Source organism: Passer domesticus, chromosome Z (genome assembly GCF_036417665.1).
Source record: "Passer domesticus isolate bPasDom1 chromosome Z, bPasDom1.hap1, whole genome shotgun sequence".
Taxonomy (NCBI): Eukaryota; Metazoa; Chordata; class Aves; order Passeriformes; family Passeridae; genus Passer; species Passer domesticus.
Window position 1 is genome coordinate 55,229,375 of NC_087512.1, and position 21,600 is coordinate 55,250,974.

Below are 21,600 nucleotides of genomic sequence, written 5' to 3' on the forward strand. Positions count from 1 at the left end.
ATCAAGTTAAAAAGATAAATAAAAATACAGCTGCTTCAGTTCTGCTAAGTAAGAAACAATTTACTGTCTTTGATGGGAAAATAACAAAACAATGATTATACAGTGAATATATCAAATATAGGGACTAACTAACAGCCTATATCAGTGTGAGAAGAAATAGAAACAATATAAATATCTTCTGTTTCTTGGTACGTACAAAGCAGGAATGAAGAATACCTGTGTAGACTCAACTTACATTGGATATTTAGCTGGGAGTGTCTCAGTTCCATCTTTTGTGTTATTAACCATGTCAGTGTTCTCTGCTTTCGCCATTTCTTTTTAAAATTTATTCTGAACTTTTTCATACTCATCACTGAGCCTTACCAGGAAAAACACAAACAAACAAGATAAAAACCAAACTCCTCTCCCCACAAAACAACCAGGAAGCATCACTAGGTGAAGAATAACAGAATGGCTAAAGAATGTTGCACATGATTAAGTAAGCCATAAATTTCAAATATCTAATATTTTTGAAACCTTTTCCTGTCTTCAGCTTTTATCAGGTCTCTCTACTTTATGAAGATGGTAAGATAAATAATTAATATATTTATATGTAGTTGTTATAATAATTTTTCTATTTGATTTTTAAATTTGACAAATTCAAGAAGTTTAAAATCAAAATAATGTTCAGAAGTCAACATTAATGTATTTCTAGGGTTCATCATAATCACTAGAAATGTGACAAATTTGAAAAAAAAAAAAAAAAAAGGAAAACCATAGTGAACTCAAACTCCTGTTATTTAATAATTGTTCAAGCCTGAAACTGATGGAGACCTCTTTTCTTACAGGGATAGGATATTTCAGAGAGATGGAAAAGAAATGCATATACTACTGAGTGAATCTTGCTTGGGTCCACTAAACCTAAAATATAATTTCTCATCATCCTTGACCATACTGGTCAAATATTTTACAGATTTCATGTCAAAATGCTATGACAGGAAATGGCCACTAGCTTAAAGTAAAACATAAAAATTTTAAGATCTGTAAAAATCTTTTTTTGTCAAACCTTAGTGTTGCAACTCTATGGTATTACTGCTTGAGGTCCCTGTGTAGATAAATAAAAGACTATATAATTGCTGAACAGACTCAGGTACATTTCCTTGAAAACAAGTTCTGAAACTATTACACAGGATCACCGCTACCATACTGAAGTCCTTTGTAATTTGCCAAGCATTGCCAAGCATTACTACAAAGCCCAAGGACTTAATTTCCCTTATATTTAATTTTGTATTTCAAAATGCTTGTGTGACAAAATTTAGTAAAAAATATACATCTCAGTACAACTCCATCTTGTCTTTGTAAGCATCTCAAGGTAATCGTATATGCAAATTTCTAGGTAGGTATACACATATTCTAATATATGTACAAGAAACTCTTAGATTTACAAGTGCAGTGGGATCCCATATTTTGAAAATGTGTGTTTAATTTCAATATGGTAAAATGCCTTTAGCAAAGTGGATGGTGGATTCTAGCTCTCTGATGTCACATTGTACAACACAGGACATGCAAGCAATAGTGCAGGAAGACAAGCCATTTTTGTGTGTCTCATTCTTTAAATATCACAAGAAATAAAGTATTAGAATGTGGAGATACTTATCAATTAAATAATAATTTTGATATTTTATAGGCTTGGAGACCACAAATTAAACTCAAGAGGTCAGTGATTATTTAAAGGAAATTTATCTAAAAAGTTATACCTCTCATTTCCTCAATTAAACATTTTGGAGGGAAAACCTCAAGAAGTCTATAAAAAAGCAGATGTTTTATGTTTAACAAATCAACCTCCAAATTCTCCATAGGTTGGAGTCAAACACTTGTCTTTAATAATACTCTTTAAACCTCAGAGGCATTAAAATGGCAGAAAAAGTAAGGGAATGTCTCTGTGAGTTTCTAAGTTGCAGGATACCCAAATACCTGAAAATGAACTGGATTGTAAATCATAGTAATTTGCATAGTTGAGTCAGTTGATTTTGCCTTGACAGAGTGACAGGGTACTTTGTACATGTGATTATGTCTGTGCTATACTGTAGATTAGTTGAGCAATTTCATTTTTCTTGTATTCAAAAAAACAAAAATAATAAAAGACTAGGTATGTATCCCCATACAAACTGAATGATTTCTCACAAGCAGTATAACCATTGAGCATTGACTTCTTAATGACTTCCTCTTTTGGTATTGCATTTTTTGCTAGTTTTGAATTGAGCTCCATCAACTTAGCATAGTACCATTGACATTCAGTCCTGAGCTTTGAAGGTGCATCTGTGATGATTATTTCCTAAACATGATGTGCTTCTCAGCCTTTAATGAAGAACATATTCCAAATGTGTATTTGCTCTGGTTTATAGATACACAGTATTACTCCTCACAGCCAAGTCTAAGTCTGGCTAATTATAGGGTTTATTGCACCCTAGAAGATGCAATAAAGAACAAACAATAATGCACACAGAAAAAAAATACATATAGCTATTTTAGTGTCACTTGTTTACAATTGCTGAAAAAGGTACTTAAGAATTGTACTACTCTTCTCTAACAGTGACAGTAAAAAGTTCTTCGTCAGCAGTAATGTGTGAACATGGAATGATGTTTAGTGCTTAAAACACCTATATAAATAATTTTTTGTTCATCTGTTACAATATCTGGCCCAGGAAGTGCATTTTGTACAGTAATGAGTCTTATCCTGAGGGTGAAAGCAGATATACTGTATTTACCTTTTCTTATTAGCTCTTTCTCGTAACATCTCAATAATCTGTTATTTATCATTTCCATTACAAGAATTTGGATTCAACATATTTATAGCCTATAAAATATTTTCTGGTAATGGAAAATTAAAAGAACTTGTCATTGTTAAATATAGATTTTCAAAGTGCTATTAACAGAGTCAGAAAGAAGACTTAAGTTTTAAGGTATTGAATAACTCAATTCTTTTGCAATTCTCCTCAAGCTGCTGAGGATAAATATTTTTGAAAATATGCATGGCAAAGATGAAGTATAGACATTACAATAATCACTGTTTCTCTTAATGTGTCCTTTTGCTGCAAGTTGCATTTAATTTCAGAGGTTATGTTTCAGTACAATGTTCATCCTAGGTTCTTTTGGAGACACCTGGTGAAAAATCAGTTTCTACACACCAAAAGTTCATTTTACTATAGGTTAGTATATAATTTTTTTTTCTCTAATGAAAGTTAGGGTACCAGTGATCTGATTCTCTATATTAATTTAAGAACTGTCAGTTGTATCAGCTGACTCAACCTGGTGTCTGCAACCTTGCAGTTCAATCCAGTATCTGTTTCAAATTAGGAGGTTCTGATCCATCATGATACCAGTAAGAAAAACACTGGACACTGTAAAGTAAATTGTAAAATGGTGTTCAACTGGTTTGACAATATAGAATACTATTTACTGAGCTAACACTAGGAAAAAAGAATAGCATAGATAAGCTTAATGTCTCTTTAGATGCTGGGAGTTCTGGGTGCAGAAGCATAGAACTGGATAATGCAGATAAATGGGACACTTCTTACTGTTCCTGATGGGTAAAGAATAGTTTTACCAGGTCTAACATTCGCTTGATACATAAGTTACCACTTCAGCAGGTGTCTGGTGAAGAAGGATAAATCTGCAGCTCTTTCTTGTGATCATCATTGTTATTCTGAATTTCACTAGCATAGCTCTGGTCTAGTATATTTATTTTACTAGCTTTTTTGAAGCTCTTTCCATCATACTTGATCCAGTATGATTTTTCAATGATTAGGAAAGAAAGTTCAAGTATACAGGCCTCAGTTTGCTTAAAAAAGAAATTGGTAATACAAGAAGATGTCTGTTTTGAAATTTCAGTGCTGTCTGGGTTTTTCCCCACTCTTTCTGTCTGAACCCAAATAATGCTGTTCACTTGAACTTGTTACGGAAATTAGCTGAAGCTGACATGGTTTTTCAGGAATATGTGCACACAATGACAATAGTCATTGCCAGTACTAGCATTTTTTAGTGCTGTTAATTTTTTGTTCTAATATAGATCAGAGGTTTTCTGGACCTTTGCAGACCCCTAGAATTTTAAGGAAATCCAGAGATGAATTTTCATATGTCACAGTTTTCTGTTAAATACAGTAGTAAATTGAGGTGTGTGGTCATGTTCATGTGAGCTAGAGCATTCAGGGCCACAACAGTACACATTACAGCATTTCTTTCCAAATCATAACCAGTTTACAGAAGAAGAAACTTTCACTAAAATCAGCACAAACACTTCAAGGGAGACAGCATCTTCCTTCTGCATTTTTAAGGACAGCAACTTTTTATACTGACAGGTACATTGTGTACCTCTACTTCTTTCTTACAGGTTTTCCATCTAAAAGAAAATTTAAACCCATTTCTCATCTTTCTTCCAGCCTGTGAGAATTTTGAATCTGCCAAGTATGATTCTGGCATCTGACTTGAAACCTATTTTGCCTGATAATCTTCCAGAGCAAAGGCCCATATTCTCCTGGGCCTTAAAGGACAGTGATCCATTTCATAGTATGTACCTTAATTTTCTATTTTTCCCCACTAATCTTTCCTGAACATGTAAACATCAAAATATATATGTTCTATAAACTCACCACAACTGTCTGCTAGTTCATTCGATATTTTCTGTCTGAATTCTTATGTTGCCACAAACAAACATAGTCTCAGTAGACTGTGGAGTTCTTGCCAGGCAGCCATCCTTTCATTTTTCACTACTTTTCTAGGTCTCATCAATTTTCTACTGTCAAAAATATATTTGGGATAGGTGTCAGAATTTCAAGGAGGATCTCCTTCAGAACATATAATAAAAGAAAATAGAAAATCTAATTCAATCATCTTTGTGACCACTTATTTTTTAGCCAAAAATTGAGATATCTTTGTGTATTTAACATTGGGCCAGCTTTGTTAGAAGCATTTTTATTTTTAATGTCTTTGCATAAAGGTTTTCAACCTGCTAGTGCCTCAACATAGCAGAAGAAAAGCACGGGAAGCAATTTTGATGTGTCTTCTAATTTTAATTTAAGTCTTCATTAATGCACCATTGAATTTCATACCTCTTGTGCAACAGGTGAGTAATAGAAAAATACATTCCTTTAACGTCATGATTAACTTAATCTTATAACAAAGTCAACTATGGAGGAAAAATACTTAATTTTAGGAAAATTTATATAACTTGTGGCAGATTTAGTCAATATTTTTTTACTAATTACAAGGATAATCAGGATTCAGTAAATGACACTTCTTTACTTTGACTGTTTAGACTAAAAACCCTTCTTTAGAAATATCAACTTCATTTTTAAATAATGAAAGAATAACAGAACAGAAGAAGATGGGTAGAATTTTTGCTTCACCCATATTAGAACTAAGAGCTGAAATTTCTGGAATTTTCCTTCTATTTTGTACTGTTTCAGAACTTGATTATCATTTTCGTTTGTTTGCTTTCCATCATGACATTGGAGAAGAATAAATAGTGCAACTTTATATCCTGCCTTATCCTTGGATTCATGATAGAGGTATTAAAATTAGAGTTGTTCATTACTGGAGGAGATGCATACAAAGAATTTATCTTTCTTCATGAGGTAGGAAATAAAGTTTCACAGGCTTTTAGTGGGAGTCCTACCATCTGATAAAGACATTTCTCATTCCTGTCTGCGCTTGAGGCTGCCAGAGAAAGATCTTGCCTGAACAACTCAGTGACACTGTGTAGCTCTGATATTTTTTAATATCATTGGCATTTTTACCTCAGCAACACAAATGAGGTTTTCTCAAGATTTGTATTTATTACTGTTTTCTATAGGAAATTGATTACAAAAAAATAAATAGAAGAATCAAAATTCAACTCTTACTACCACGCAATGTAGCAAACTCATTCTGCAGTAAACTGTTTTTGAGAACCACTGAACCGGAACTCATCTTATAGGTCTGGCAATAGAAACTACAAAAGTTTTGCAGCTGCAGGATGGGGCCTCAAAGAATATGTAATAAGTGCACACACATTATCCATGGATTTTAAGAATCTGTCAGAATACTCTCCTCCTATCACAAGCTTTTTTCTTAAGCTTTTAAATAATAATTAAAAAAAGATTAATGTAGGCTGTACTTTGCTATTTGCATGGTTATTTGACCAATCTCCCTCTGGGAATGAATATTACAGAATATTAAAAAAATAGTTTTTAAAATGAATGAAATGCCAGAAACCACTTATTATATTTCATAATTTTTACCCTCTAAAATCATAATGCTGATTTACTGCTGTGATCTATTTAAAGCATAAATGAGAATTAATAAACTCTAATTGCAGAAGGGATTTTTATATATTAACACTTGCATTCTGACCAAGGAATCTCACTCTGTCATGAAAAATTAATCTTATTTCATAATGTCTTTATTAATTATGGATATTGAGGATTCAAAGGTGGGTCTGCTGTAGGCTGAGACCTTAATTTTTGACTTGTGTTGTCATCAGCTCCACACTTGGTTCTGGACACTTTGTCTTCAATGACCCAGCTATAATTATTACTACCCTTTATCCCGTGTTAATAGAAAACAGTCTGCTTCCCTGAGTGTAGATAATCTCTTTCTTCTCCTATCTCATTTGCTTCAATAAAAAATACATTTTTCAAAAATGGGGGGACACTTTTTTCCCTGCCTCATTTTTCAACAGCAGAATCATGACATTTCAATTTTTTAAGTAAACAAAAAGTCCTATTTTTCATACTGACAGCAAAGGGCAGTGATGTATGAACCTGCAAGTCTTATAATGACTTACCCATGATAATGCTTGAAGGAGCCCTCACATAATTTTAAAGCAAATCAAAATAATTTGTTTTGGCAATGCACAGAAATCCTCATTTTTCTAGCTGTAATATGCTTGATTTCAATTTTTGTGATGTGGATCTGTCTTTATAGATTAGAATTGTTTTGTAAAATCAGTGACAAGTTTCACAATAAGTGAAGTAGTTTTAAAATATAAACAGCACTGTACACTTCATTTTTGTTTGGGTAATTATTTTCATCCTAAAGTAGGTCTTTATACTGGAAGTTGCATATTTTGAGATAGATTTAGCAAGTTGATAAATTTGCTTATCAAGCCTAAGCTGTGATTCGTGTTATTAAGAAATATTCTCACCTTTATGGTGCATACTGTTGAAAAATTTCATGGTATCTGCCTCAAAATTCAGGACAAAATTACTCAATCATATAAGAAACTTGAGTAATTAGATAATATTCCTATTTTTAAAGAGTTTATTATTTAAATACTTCACTCTCTTTATCTCTCTTAATGCCTCTCAATAGGACAAGAAGGAGTAAAAGTGAAATATTGATTAAATAAACATAAAAATAAAGCTGAAAAGTGCTGGCAGAAAATCTCCGTGGTACATCAAGATTCAGTTTGTCTACTGGGATCACTGTTGCCCTATCCATGGTCTTATGGATTGGTGGCCACACATTCATTTCAGTCCATGGCGTCATGAATTGGAATTTGATGGTTTTGGCAGATTTACTCCAGGACCTGAATATCAGAATGTTTCAACTCTCATGAGGAAAGCAAAGCCTTCACCTGGAATAAAAGACTGCAGACTTATGGAGGGTCTAAATTTAACTTCTTTTATGCATACCATTATATGATGTGGTATGGATATCCAGCCATCTTCAGTCTGTCTAATTTCTAGAAATGAAATAGATATTTCCAAGTGTCGGAGGCTGAAATGGTTCATGCCTTAAAAACTGTTATAAAAGAATTTTGCCCATTACAGCAAAAACTGTATAAAGAAGCTACAAATACAGAAGCCCACCCCTCCTTGAAGATGCCCAACTGGAACTTCGTGAGTGAAGCCACCTACATAAGATAAAGGGGATGCAATTGTTCAATCATCTCAGGTCCAGGGAGAAACAAACAAGGCTAAGGGAAAATAATGCATCCACAAGAAAGCCAAACATGGCAGAAAATCATCCCCACCTGGGTTTGGAGTGGGAAAAACCACAGCCCACAGAGGCCAAGTTTACACAGATTCCCCCCCAAAATGAGGTGGGGGGCAGAAAGATTCAGGTGTGTGGTGTAACCTTTGGTCAGAGACACTGAAGACCCATCCTTCCTTACACAAACCAACCCACCTGTGGAACCCCAACCCCAGGAACGCCACATCCATGGGACACTTCCATTGGTGGCAGCTGAGGGGGTGTCATAATCCATCAAAGACACCTGAAATGCTCCCCAAATTCATTCCTGAGGCCTTGCACCACAGGACTGCGTGTGATGAAAAATGATCCAGAGTGTGCTGAAAGAGACTGTTGAACTGCACCAACCTCACCCAGGGGGAGGTACCGGGGCATTCCCACCTGGGAATGGCAGGTGGATATTCCTACCTGGCCTGAATGTGTACTAATCCATCGGGTTCTATGCTTTTGGGGGGACCCTCTCCACCAAGAACAGCTGGGACACTGGTGGGATTCACAGAATGATGATATGGTCCCTGTCACTCTATTTCTGTCCTCCCACCTCTTTTCTATTTCTTTTTCTTCCTTTATTTCTCTCTCTCTCTCTCTCTCTCCCTCTCTCCCCCTCTCTCTCTTTCTCCCTCCCATATTTGTTATCAAATAAAACCCATACTTTCACTTTGGCGCATGGTCTCATTTGGCCCTTAATTTGGGCAGAGGCATTTCTAATAATTTAATAACCAGACTGCAACACTAAGATATTTTGATAATATGTCCAGTCTTTAATGTGCAGTATGTTGAGCACTTCTGCTGAATACTGTGAATGGGTAGACTGTTCTTTTCAAACACTTGTGAGAGAGAAAGTGAGCACCTCAGTCAATATAACCTCTTGGTCAGGTGGTCTTTTGGGAGGCAAGGCAAGACATTAAGCACCTCCCTTCTCAAGAGTGGATGCTAGCTGATTGTCAGGGAAGTTCTAGATCACTGACCAGCTATGCATTCCTGACTGACCAGCTATGCATTCCTGAATCCCATGTGAATATATGTATGCCCTCATGTAATACAAAACTAAGCGTAAAAAAATCAGTTCCATAATCATAGAGGTAATTTTGAGACATGTATCTTGCAATCAGTTCCTTTCCTAGCCTCATTATTTGTCTCCTGAGTCTCATTATTAAAGGGAAAATTAAGAGACAGAAATTTAAAAAAAGTTTAGACTTCCTTTATAGACAAGTGTTTTCTGGAAAAAAAAAAAAGAAAAAAAAGAAAAAAAGAAATGCCTCAATAGGACTGATCAACCTTGTGCAAAGGTCTGAAGGATGAAATTGAAAAACAGAAGTGGACTGGAAATGAACACAGAATTCACACTACTCATAACCAACTAGAAAAAGATACATTAAGGATTTCCACAAGGTCTGATTAAAATCTGTCTTATTGGAAAATTATTAGTTGTTAAAGTCACATAGAATATGTGGAGCAAGGAGGACATTGGAACTCCTACTCAAGATTTAGCTAGGTCTGTAGAACCCAGATTCTTGCTTGCCTTTGATTGTGGAGTACTTTGTATCCTTGCTTGATAATGGACGTGTGCAGAGATTTGTTGTCAGCAAATGTCTGCCTCAGCTTTGAGGGGGGTCAGTTGACATTAGAGGTTTCAAAAGATATGATATCAATTACTCAAAATTTTGTGCAGAGAGGGAGACAGGGAAGAGAGAGGAAGAATGAATAATAATCCGACTCTCAAAATGTCCAAATAAATAGAAAAATAGTTGAGAAATTATTGTTGTGAATTACACAGGAAGAAACTAAGATTTCTGAGGCAGATAGTCCTACACAGTTCTATGTCAATGCAGCTGTCATCAGTGTTCCTTCTGTATGAAAGGTGTGTAACCTGTGAAAGAAAAATTCATGTCATGGCAATTTTGAGGCTGTCTTGGTAAAGAGGGATTGCACTTGTCTCAACTAATACAAGTGAGTGGTACATCTGTATTAAATCTTAAACTATGTGGTACCTGGAGAGCAACCAAAAACCAAGAGCCCTCAGTTATTCAAAAAGAAAAACCGTTTCACACGTAATGCTGGTTTTTGTAAATATGAAGACAAGTTACTATGATTTTATTAATAGCTGTGCAGATAAGTGAGTTACAGAACAATTAAAGGAAGCAGTATTCATACAAGTATGTATAAAATGGCAGGTACTGGTAGGGATATAAGAAAACTCCCATCTGAAATAATGATTAAAGGACTGAAAACAATCACAGTCAATTTTTAGGGAAATTTTTTTCAGTACCTATGAGCACCTGTTTAGTTTTGTATATAAATAGTCCAAATGACTAGAAACTTTGCTATTCTCTTATAGCCAAAATGAAATCTTAGAGACAGGAAGTTTCTGGGGTGCACTGTGATAGCCAAGACTTCAACCAATCAAAGGGAAAAGAATCTGGGAAGGGAAGCTAGCAAGGGAACTGGTAACTCTACAATAACATTCATGAAGAGGCAGGAGCTGAAAGCCAGCTGTTTACTGGTTTCCACTTATGGCAAGTTCACAAGCCAAATACATAATTTCCCAATATAAAGAGTTACAATTTTGGTCAGGGAAAGCCATTCCCTACAAATCCTCATAACTCTGTTAGAGATCCTAATTTTGCCATGGAACCTAGAGAATCTAGGCAGGGTAGCAGAGACAAGGTGGTTTGGGATAGCATTATTTTTTCAAAAACCTACACCATAACACCTATTGGAAATACCAGATAATCTGCAGAAATAATTTTGGTCTAACTAAAAGAAATGTATGCAACTCTGTGTTTCTTTTTATACTTTAGAATATATGCAGAAAAAGGACAGTTCCATAGATTCACATGAAAGAAGTGTGCTGCATATGCTTGAAGTAGTGCAGTAATGGGTTTTTAAGTGGAATGACAAGGATCAATAGAAAAGACTATGAATAGAAATTATCCTTTTTTAAATCAGATTCTTATAATTAAGTAGAGATATTTATATAGGCTTTTTCTGCATTTATAGCCTTTAGTCACTGTATAAGAATAAGGGTCTTTATAAACCCCATTGCTGGCACCAATAAAACAGCAAATTTTTATTGAGCTAGGAATGAAAAAGCTTTTTAAAGAGGCAAACCATGTACCAGTTCTCCCCACCCCCCAAAATAAAAAAAGGAAAGATAAACAACCAATAAGTAAAATAAAATAAAATAAAATAAAATAAAATAAAATAAAATAAAATAAAATAAAATAAAATAAAATAATAAAATAACAAAAACAAAAGCCCAGACAAGCAAGCAAAATCAAACCAAAACCTTAGCACTGCATTAATTAGATGCCTAATTACACACAGGTTTTACTCAAAAAGCAAAAAAACATGGCCTTTGGTTTGTCTGGTGCTCCTACACAAGCACTTTTCCTTATTCCTGAAATTTTTAATGTAAAAACCAAAAACCTTTTGGGCATATCCTGTCCTATGTTGTACAATCTATACATATGGTCCAGTGTAAAGGTAACATAACATACATTATGTTCTGAATAATATATTAAAAAGCTCAGAGAACTCTCTTTCTAGTATGAGTACAGAGAAAATAGTTGAAAAATAATTTAAAACACTATGTTCAGGGCATAACTATTTCTGTTACCACTATCAAAAGCAAAAAGCAAAATTACATAAATATGTGATCCTAAATAGACCAGAATAGACTAGAATAGATTGGAACAGAAAGAATCCGTGCATTGCTCTTATAACAACTACTTTTCCTGATTGTGTATCTTTTATTATAACATATTTCAAGTACGGGTGCCTTTATGTGAAACCTGATACCAAATATAAGGGAAGCAAAATGAAGTAAAGTACCGCTATTTATATGATGTCAACAGAACTTTATGACTAACCCACATAAAGAAAAAAAAATATTATTTGAGACTTTAGTTCTAAGTTCATCTAGAATAACATATTTTAATACACTTAGCAAAACTAAATTATACGGGGTGCATTGGAAGGAAACAACAACTTCTTCCTAAAGTAAAAACTTCAGTGTGTCCTTTTGAAGCACTGAAAACTTACACTTTCGTTCACATGCCATTCCATTGCTTTACTCTTAATTTTATTTTCTTTGCTTGTTTATGAGAAGGAAATATTGCTTCCTATAACTACACGGTCTTGAAAATGACCCATGTAGGGTAAAGCTCATTGTCAAATCCTTGTGCTCAGATTCTGTGGATGAATCTCAAACACAGTGAGAAACAAGAGTCCTCAGGGATTCAGAAATTCTTTTTCTTTCTTCCTTCTGATAGTTTGAAGAACGGAAACCATAACACATTAGGTCTGGGAAAAGGTGAATAAAAAGAGATAGTTTCTCTACACTGTCCTTAATGTTTTCTACCTCGTTAGAGACACTTTAAATGAGTGACAGTCCCTATTCCACAAGGGAAGCAAATCATCATCTATCAAATGCAAAGTCAGATTACATTCCTAACTGTTACCAGGAGAGCCTGCTACCACTATTTATATATTTTCCTCTTTCTATCAATGAAGGTGTCACTTGAAAAAGAAAGGAACATAAATGCTCAGTTCTGACCTTAATGAAGAATGCATTGATTACACTCCAAAAAGAAAAGGAAGAGGATGAGATCAAACCACACAATTCTATCACCATGTGATAAAAAACATCAATAACTTATGTGGGAGATAAATTATGATTACAGCAAAGAAGAATCAGAATAAATTTTTAGGCTGCTGTCACCCTTAGCTTACAGAAGAGTTGACTACTTTTAAAGGGTGAATTTCTGATCAAGTCTTTCTGATATATATATTTTATAGGAGATGTAAAAAATGTATATTGCCCGTGAAAGAAAGGAAGGGAAGAAAAAGAAAACATATTACTATAGTGAAAGCCTATAAGACAATCAGATGGTTAGATCTACATTTATAACACCACTTTTTATGAGAAGAATTTACACACAGCTGGACTAAACCTGGATGTCAACCAGGTGCAGTGCAGCCTCAGGTCAGAGAAACAGAAGACATCCTGGACTTCAGCAGTAACAGCATCTCACCCCTCTAGAAACTATTTCATGAATGAAATGTTATGGAATTTTTTTGGTCTTTCCTTGCTTGAGTTGCCACCAAGTGAGTCCAAATAAAAACAACTTTTTAAATATGCTCATGACAGTTAGTTCTAATAAGGCCTGAAAGAAGATTTTATCTTCAAAATGCAGTTACATTTGGTGACTAAAAATTTAGGTTGTGTGGTGCAATGCATGCTGACAATCAGATGTCAGTGCATCATCTCAGGATGATATAATAAAATCTATAATAAAAAGAGGGAAAACCAAAGAACAAAGGTAAAAGTTGAAACACAAGAGTCTACCTACTGACAAAAGGTAAGCTTTCATAATGTAGAGATTAAGGAATTTACATCTGTAAATTATTCCCTCTGCACAATGCTGTCAAAAGAGGATATAAATCAAACAATATTTAGTTTTCTTTTCAAATCCTATAAAGTATTAAAACTGTGAAGAACAGTTTAAAAAATCCCCTTTATTGTGGAATAACTACATATTAGAAACCAGACTATTAGAAAAATAGTTTGAAAATCAAGAGCCTATCCAAATATACCCTTAATGTATTCAGTTTGTTTCATCTTCAGCTAAAACTGGCCTGAATTACTTTGTACATATTGTACAATGTTAAAATGGTCCATCTGTAGTTTTACAGTCTCCTTCATTCTAATGTCTCTGAAACAGTACAGAAGGGAGAATGAAGGGATGAACTAGACATAATAATGCTGTGTTCACGGAGAGACAAATTCTTAAAAAAAGACAAGCATATTGCTTCAATGTTCCTTAAAAATTTGGAATTAGTTGCAGCTAATTCCACACCAAATGAAACAAAAACAGAAGTGATGAAACATTTTTTAGGATCTTAGAACAACTCTCTGAAATTAGGACATCATGAAGTCACTGTGATATCAGCAGTTTGTGACCTCTTTGTTTTAATGTGTCCTGGAATCATGCTAAAGAACAGGGCTCTCACATTAGCCTTGTTGGAATGGTGGTCTCTCCAGGTCTCTTAGCCCTGCTTTTGTCATAGATTATTTCTTCAATGTTCTGATAACATTACCAGAAGTTTCTCTCTGTCTTAGCTCAATCAGTAAATTTTAATATTATTTGAATTTCTAAACAGTATTTTAATCAGTGCTTATATAAAAAAATCACCAAACTGACAACTATTTTGAAAGAGAGCAAGTGGTTTTTGGGTTTTTTGGGAAATTTTCCAGTTCAAAGGTTAGATGCTTCCAGGTACTCAGTGCTACATCCATCCTGATCTTAATTATTTTCAGTTATGGATCATTCACAACTTCTCTGTGCAGTCTGTACCAGCGTGTCACTATTATCATGTTAAAAAATATTCTTTCTTATGGCCAGTGTAAATATACCCTAATACAGTTTAAACCATGGCCCCTTATCTTGTCACTGGACTCCTTGCTAAATACCTCTTGTAATTCTGCCTTATAATGTTCATTTTACATATACACAATGGATATAAACTGAATATTATATTCTATGCTAATTAACTTAATATTCACAGTCCTTTAAAATGTTTCCCTTTTTTTCAGTGCTTGTTCTGTTTTTCCATTTAAACTATCTGGCCAACTTCCTAAAATTTTGAAATTTTTTATTTTATTTTTTATTTACTAATGGCTGAAACAGTTTTCCTACTCCCACAATGATGATATTTACTTTTCATGTGATGAAGTACTTGTCTCTGATCTTCGTGATTTCTTTAAATTCTTTCAGTCTCAGAAAAATGTTTTCCTAAGACTCCTCTGAAAAATGCTTCAGATCTTCCTTTTTCTGTCTGAAAGTTCATTCACTTCAAGCCTCAGGTGAGATGAAATCTGAAGAGGAACAGGAAACCTTGGGCAAGGTGACATGACAACTTCAAAAAGCAGAACAATTTCATGTTTTTATCCCTTTCTAGGACTGTTTTTTTTTTAGTGGAGTTGTCAATGCCTCAATTGACACCAGCTCTAGGGTGCACCAACAAATTGTTTTTTAAAAATCTATTTCAATAATGTAATTGGCAGACAGATATGGTTGGTGATCTTTTTAAGGTCTAGTTTAAAGAAAAAGATCTAGCATTCTCTCTTTTTTATTATAGAGTTTGATAGTATCATACATTTTTGTGGAGATCTTAGCAATTAAAGTCCTAGTGTCACAAACTATCTTCTCTTTGATAACATTCTTTTCTACAAATTCATCTGACTTTCCTGTCCTTACTACAACCTGTTAGAGTTATACTTCATGAATTTAGAAGGAATATTAGCATTTCAGGCTGAAATTAGTTGTTAAGGTTATATATCACATTCTCTGATATTAAACCTGTATATTAACTCAAGTGTGAAGATATAATATCAAGAATTATAAGCGTTTCCTCTTTTCATGTTTAAGAGTATTCACAGAAAAGTCATTGGAAGGTGGTCCTGGGAAATATACTCATTAGGCATCATTAAAGGAGGAAGGTGTGGAAAAGCCTTTCGATAATTGATATCTCCTTGTTAAGTACATTTGTTGTAACAACATTCTGACATTTATGGCTAAGATCAGCAAAAGTATTCACCATAAAACTAGACAAGTATCTTAATTTCTTAAAGGAAATGCAGTATTTTGAATATGGTTTCTACCTAGGGTAAACTTAGTCTAATTCCTCTGTGCAGCTGTACTTACTCAAAAAAGATCCAAATGAAAGTGACTAAATAAAATTATTGAAGCCACAAATAGAAGGGGAAAAAATAAAAAGTAAGATGTCAGAAGATATAATAAAGAGAAATAAGTTAGTACCCCTCATCTCAGTTGACCTTTCTGAAATGGTAAAGCATAAAATGTTTTAGTGCATAAAAACAATATCAATATCAAGACATTTTTCAAAAGAGTCACTATGAGCACATTTTAAGGTTAAGTGGGTGCAGGCAGTGACCAGCAAGATGGCAGCATGAAGTGTTTTACGTATTTAATTGTGCAAGTTTAGCATGACATCTAGGATCCCCTGAAATTTCAAGGCCACTTCGATAACAAGTAGAAAAAGTTAATTGGTGAAATACTCTATGGCAAATACATTAAAACCACATAAACAAATCCCTATTTTTAAAACATGTGCATGGTAATACAAAGACCACAAATTTTAAATTAACTCTGCAATTCAATATTTTTCTGCTCATTTGTTACACTAGGAAAAGAATTATTTATAGCTATACATTAAATTAACTTTTCACCACAAATAGCCACCTGAAACACATATTTCGTGTTAAATTGAAGACTGACATGTGAGGCTGTGTTGTTACATATATCATCCACACAGGAAGAAAAAAAATCCCAGCTGATTTAAACAACAAAATGTTTAAGAGTATTCACAGAAAAGACATTGGAAGGTGGTCCTGGGAAATATACTCATTAGGCATCATTAAAGGAGGAAGGTGTGGAAAAGCCTTCCTGTGTTGTTACATATATCATCCACATAGGAAGAAAAAAAATCCCAGCTGATTTAAACAGCAAAATAAACTCCTGCGGTACTAAATCACTGCAATTTCAGAGCCAAAAAAAGTAATTTTCATATCCACATTGAACCCCATACAGGACTCAATGCTAGAACATGGGAATGTTTCCTGAAGTAGCTGTAGCCCATGAAAATCCAGTGCTGGAACAGCTTTATCTTTAAGGACTACTGTGCATGGAAAGAACCTATGAATAAGCAGGAAAATAATGTGGGGAGAAGAAGGAGAGAGGAGCTACTATGGACTGACCGTAGCCTCCATTTCCCATCCCCCTGAACTGTTCCTCTGAGGAGCAGGAGGTAGAGGAATTGGGAATAAAAAAATAAAGTTGGATGTGGTCTGAGGAAGGTGATTCAGCTTTGCCTTTTTTTCCTCACAATGCCTCTCTATTTTAATTGGTGATATATTGTCTGATTTTCCCCAAGTGAAGTCTGGTTTGTCTGTGCCAGTAATTGGTGAATGATCTCTCTCTGTCCTTACTTCAGCCCACGAGTTTTCCATCTTATTTTTTCCCCCCTGTCCTGTGGAGGTGGGGAATTTTTAATTACAACCCTTTAAACTGAATTTAAGTTTTAAGAGAAACTCGTGTCAGTATTTACTTTAACTTTTGATGTTGACACCACTGAAGAATAACAGCAGTCCATCATCTCAGCTGTTTAAATGAAAAGTCTGCTCAAAAATTAGGAGCTGGGTCTTCTTATCTCCATACTGTGAAGATGGGAAAACAGTGCAAAGGGAATGTTTATTATCATATCTCTGTCAGACTTACCCAGGAAAACTATTCAAAACATATGAACATATTGCTGTTCACTTGTTTATTTTTGTCTGCAAATTTACCCCTGCTGAATGGAACAAATGTCTTACTCCACACCTACACATTATTATGTCTAGTTTTTCTTATTCATTTAGCCTCTTACTCCTTGTATATTACTGGAAAATCAGTTTTAGCACCATAAAATAACTTAGAGGTTACACTGTTTTGACAGAATCTCCCAGTGTGAGGGGGAAAATTTCTGGAATTGAGTCTTAAATGTGAACTCCAACTCTGATGAATTGAGCAGGTCTAGGCTCTGGTTAGAGTAACAGCACAGAGTGCTTCTGACACTTCCCACCTATGAGCCCCACTCTGTTGGAAGGTACTGGACACCCTTCCCTGACTAGTGTGGCTGAATCTTGTAAGTAATTTTGGATTGAATTAGTTTCTGTGACAAACAAAACAGACTTTACAATAGGCAAATTGAGTTTCTCTGGTTCAGTGACCACTATGGCATTGCTCCTCTCAAGAAGATTTTCACATTATTGAAGGCTGGAAGGTTTTCTTCTAGATAGCTGCAGGCAGGACACATTGCAACATAACTGATTCCTTGTCTGTTCCCGTTTAAAAAAAAATAAAAAAATCTGTCTACATCTATCAAGTCACTTACACAAATGCATGCAAATACAGCCATGCAAATACAAGGAAAACAAAATGCAAACTTCTGCATGAGATTTTATTTTTGTTCCATTGAGACTGTATGCATATATCCTGAAAATTTGCTTAATGGTCTTCTCAAGAGACTTAGCTTCAGTATCTATCGTTACAAAACACATTGTATTTTCAATGGAGTGAAAGGGCAGGAAGGTTTACCTATTTTAAATACAATTACAAATGGGGAAGTGGCACTATGTACTTTGATACAATTAAGTTACAGTAAAATGCCAGCCATATCAGGAAAGGAAACACAAGGACCTCCATATTTGAATTGTAGCTATTGTGGTTTTGCAAGTCTAGTATCCCACACTTTCCCTATAGCTGTCACTGAACTCTAAGTATTTTCTTTATTTTACTAGACTGATACCACATATATATACCATAAAACTAGCATCTGTAGAATGCACAAAATGCAATTTTTTAGGTAGTGCTTATAGAATACATATATTTTATATATAGAATAGCATATACTATAAATTCATGCTTTTCAAATGTCTCCATTCACACTACATATTTTCCAAATTGCTGTTTATTTTGCTAAAGTCCATTTTTATTCTTCTCAAAGACAAGAGAAAGTGTTCCTGTCATTTTCATGGGTATTTTCTTTCTTAAACTGGATTGTTATTTCATGGATATTTTTATTTTCTTTTTGTTCTGGCTTTTAAGATATCATCAGCACAAAACAGAGATGCCAAACATGCAAGTGAATAAGGATTTTTATTATTATAAATTGTCATGAGCAATATAATTTCAGAATGAAGCTGACATAGAATATCTTCACTGATCTTCTGAGCTGGTCCCAAAACACAATCAGCAATATGGATGTATGATGTAGAAATATTCCACTGTATTTTTGAAAGATATTCAAAAGAAAGAGTAGAGCTCCAACATATTATGACAGAACACAAGTCCAACAGAAAGATGCATTTTTGTTGTTCCTCATATTAATCCATTATTTAGAGCTCCCTTGTTTCAAGTCATCCTTGCAGCAGCAATACCTCTCAGATGAAGTAGTGCACATAGAGCCCTCAGAGAGCCAGTTATTATGATAGCCAGCAAAGTGGTACTTTTTCATTATTGTCTGTGGTTAAGAGGCTGGTTTATTAGGTGGTGAATACTGAAATACTGAAAATATTGAAATATGGAAATATTTCAATATGGATATATTATGGAAATATATATAATATGTAATGGAAATATATATTTTTAATATATATATGTGTGTGTCTGTGTGTGTGTGTATATATATATATATATATATATATATGGATATATAAATAATATATTATTTCCATACTATGTTTCCAAAATATATATAATATATTATGGAAACATATTATGGAAATATGAAAATATGAAATACTTTAAAAGCAAAATAAGACAATTTTTTCTAGAAACAAAGAAAGCACAGGAATATTATCCTGACAAATCTTTCAGCTCCTGTCTTTCAGATATCATCAGTTATGTGAGTCACTTGGAACAGAAAAATGTAGACACATTTTAAATGTCTTTTAACTATAGAAAAAAATAATTAGTTTGAGAACTACAACTTCAAGCAATGAAAGAGAGAAGCTTTGTTATCCTATTTCAGTTTCTTTCCATAAAAATTGGCATTGGGTTATTGGCCATATAATTGAAGAATTGCAATTGAAAATTTTCATTGACTCAAACCTATTTTTTGCATATCCACCATTTAAATAGTTGATGACTTTAATCAAAGACTTTAATCTTTATTTTGTGTTTGTTTTTTGATTTTCCAGACATGGGTAACCTCTAAATAGTCTGTGTTTTTTCTTCCTGTTCAGCCCTGACTGCCCCGTTGGTGCCTGGAAGATTGAAAATATATCTATCAGAGAAGTCTTTATGAGGCAGTGTATATAATTCTGTATGTATAATAGTATTAGATAAAGTATAAAAATTAGATTAATGTAATAGAAAACAGGTATTAAGTAAGTAGACTTTGTTAAATTCCTACCAACAGTCTCACTTTCACAATTGTTATTGCATAGCTTCAAATATTAGTGACCTGACTTTTTTTTTCCAGGTTTATTACCCATGTGTGTAAATAAAAAAATCCTAAGCAATTGTGAGCTTTCTTTGTTTCCTTTTAATTATTTATCATAGCATTGGTAGTTTTTGGGTATGAAGGTTTCATTGCCTACATTTCCATGGGATGTCATTCCTACCACCACTTCCTCCAACTAAAAATTAAAGTGCTTTCAATATTTTTTTTTATTGCTGTAACACACACTGAGATTAAAAGGAATTTCAACTCTTTATTTTCTACCCTTTCAGTAATTAACTCATTTTAGTGGAGCCATATTTTTAAATAGTTTTCATGTCATTATTTCTACTTTTGCAACACAGAAATAAACATAATAAGCAACAGATCCTTAGGTTTTACAGAGAAGTTGTCATTTCAAATCTATACTTAGAAATTGTTATTTTTGTATTGCAAAACACATGCATTGTATTTGGACACCAAGGTGCTGGCCACTTTTTCTAATGTTTTTAAGGAACAAAGAAAATTAGTTGAGGAGCAACAAAGTAACAAGAATTCTTCTTTTTTTTAATTAGTTCTTCTAAGACAAAAATACATCTGTTTGTTTGTAGTTAATGATGACTAGATACAGTAACTTCTCAAGGTACATCTCAGAGAGATCATCCAGTGAAAAGGAATCTAATGTTTGAACACCTCCTTTTGAATATAAAGGTATTTTTCACCTTTGTACATCACAGGGCCTGTGCATGTCTCAGTTTTAAAATCCCAGTAAACACACTGTAGGGACAGTTGTGAGACTGATTGTCAGTTTAAATTTCTATTTTTCCTATGTTGCCACATATTCTGTAAAACTATTTATTTACTTGTTGCAGTTTGTGAACGCTAGATGAGAGCATTCAAGTTTCTTGTTTCCTCATTTACATTCTCCTTTTCTTCTACTTTCTCTTCAGGAATTTTTCTTCAGTGTAGTGCATTCTGTGAAAAAAATACTCTTCAGCTTATTGTCTCTTCACCTAGAAACTCATCTTTATAGTTCAAGATATCATATGCACCCATAGTCCAGGACTCTTCTGTGCTTCTGTCCCTGTTACCACAGTCTTGTCCCAAGTTCTTCACTTCCACTGACCATACGAGTAATTTCCTGGCCTCAAGAAACCCTACATTGACAAAAGTCGCATGGTTTGACAGTTCAGTTTCCCATGCATTAAGAAAATTTTTACCTTAGCATTCTAAATGCTAAAGAAAAATGCTATTTTTCTTTAGCATTGAGAATGCTAAGGTAAATAAAAAAGCTTTGTTTTTATTGTCCTTTAATGGGTATTATTTTTTAGATTATACTATCTTAATGTCACACATGCTGGGGGTATAGATAGGCATGATGGAATCCCTGGAGCAATATGAATTCTTCAGCTGTGCAGTTGCCATTAGTGTTGATTGCATTTGCTAGTGGTGAAATTTGAGGAACAGGTTGCTTTGGGCACTTTTGTTTATTGATTTACATTTTCAATTTTAATTTTGTCCTAGTGTCTTTTCTTCTTCTTTTCTTTCAATTATCTTATTTTCTTCTCTTTTTTTCACTTTTTAAGAAGATTTCTGTTCTGC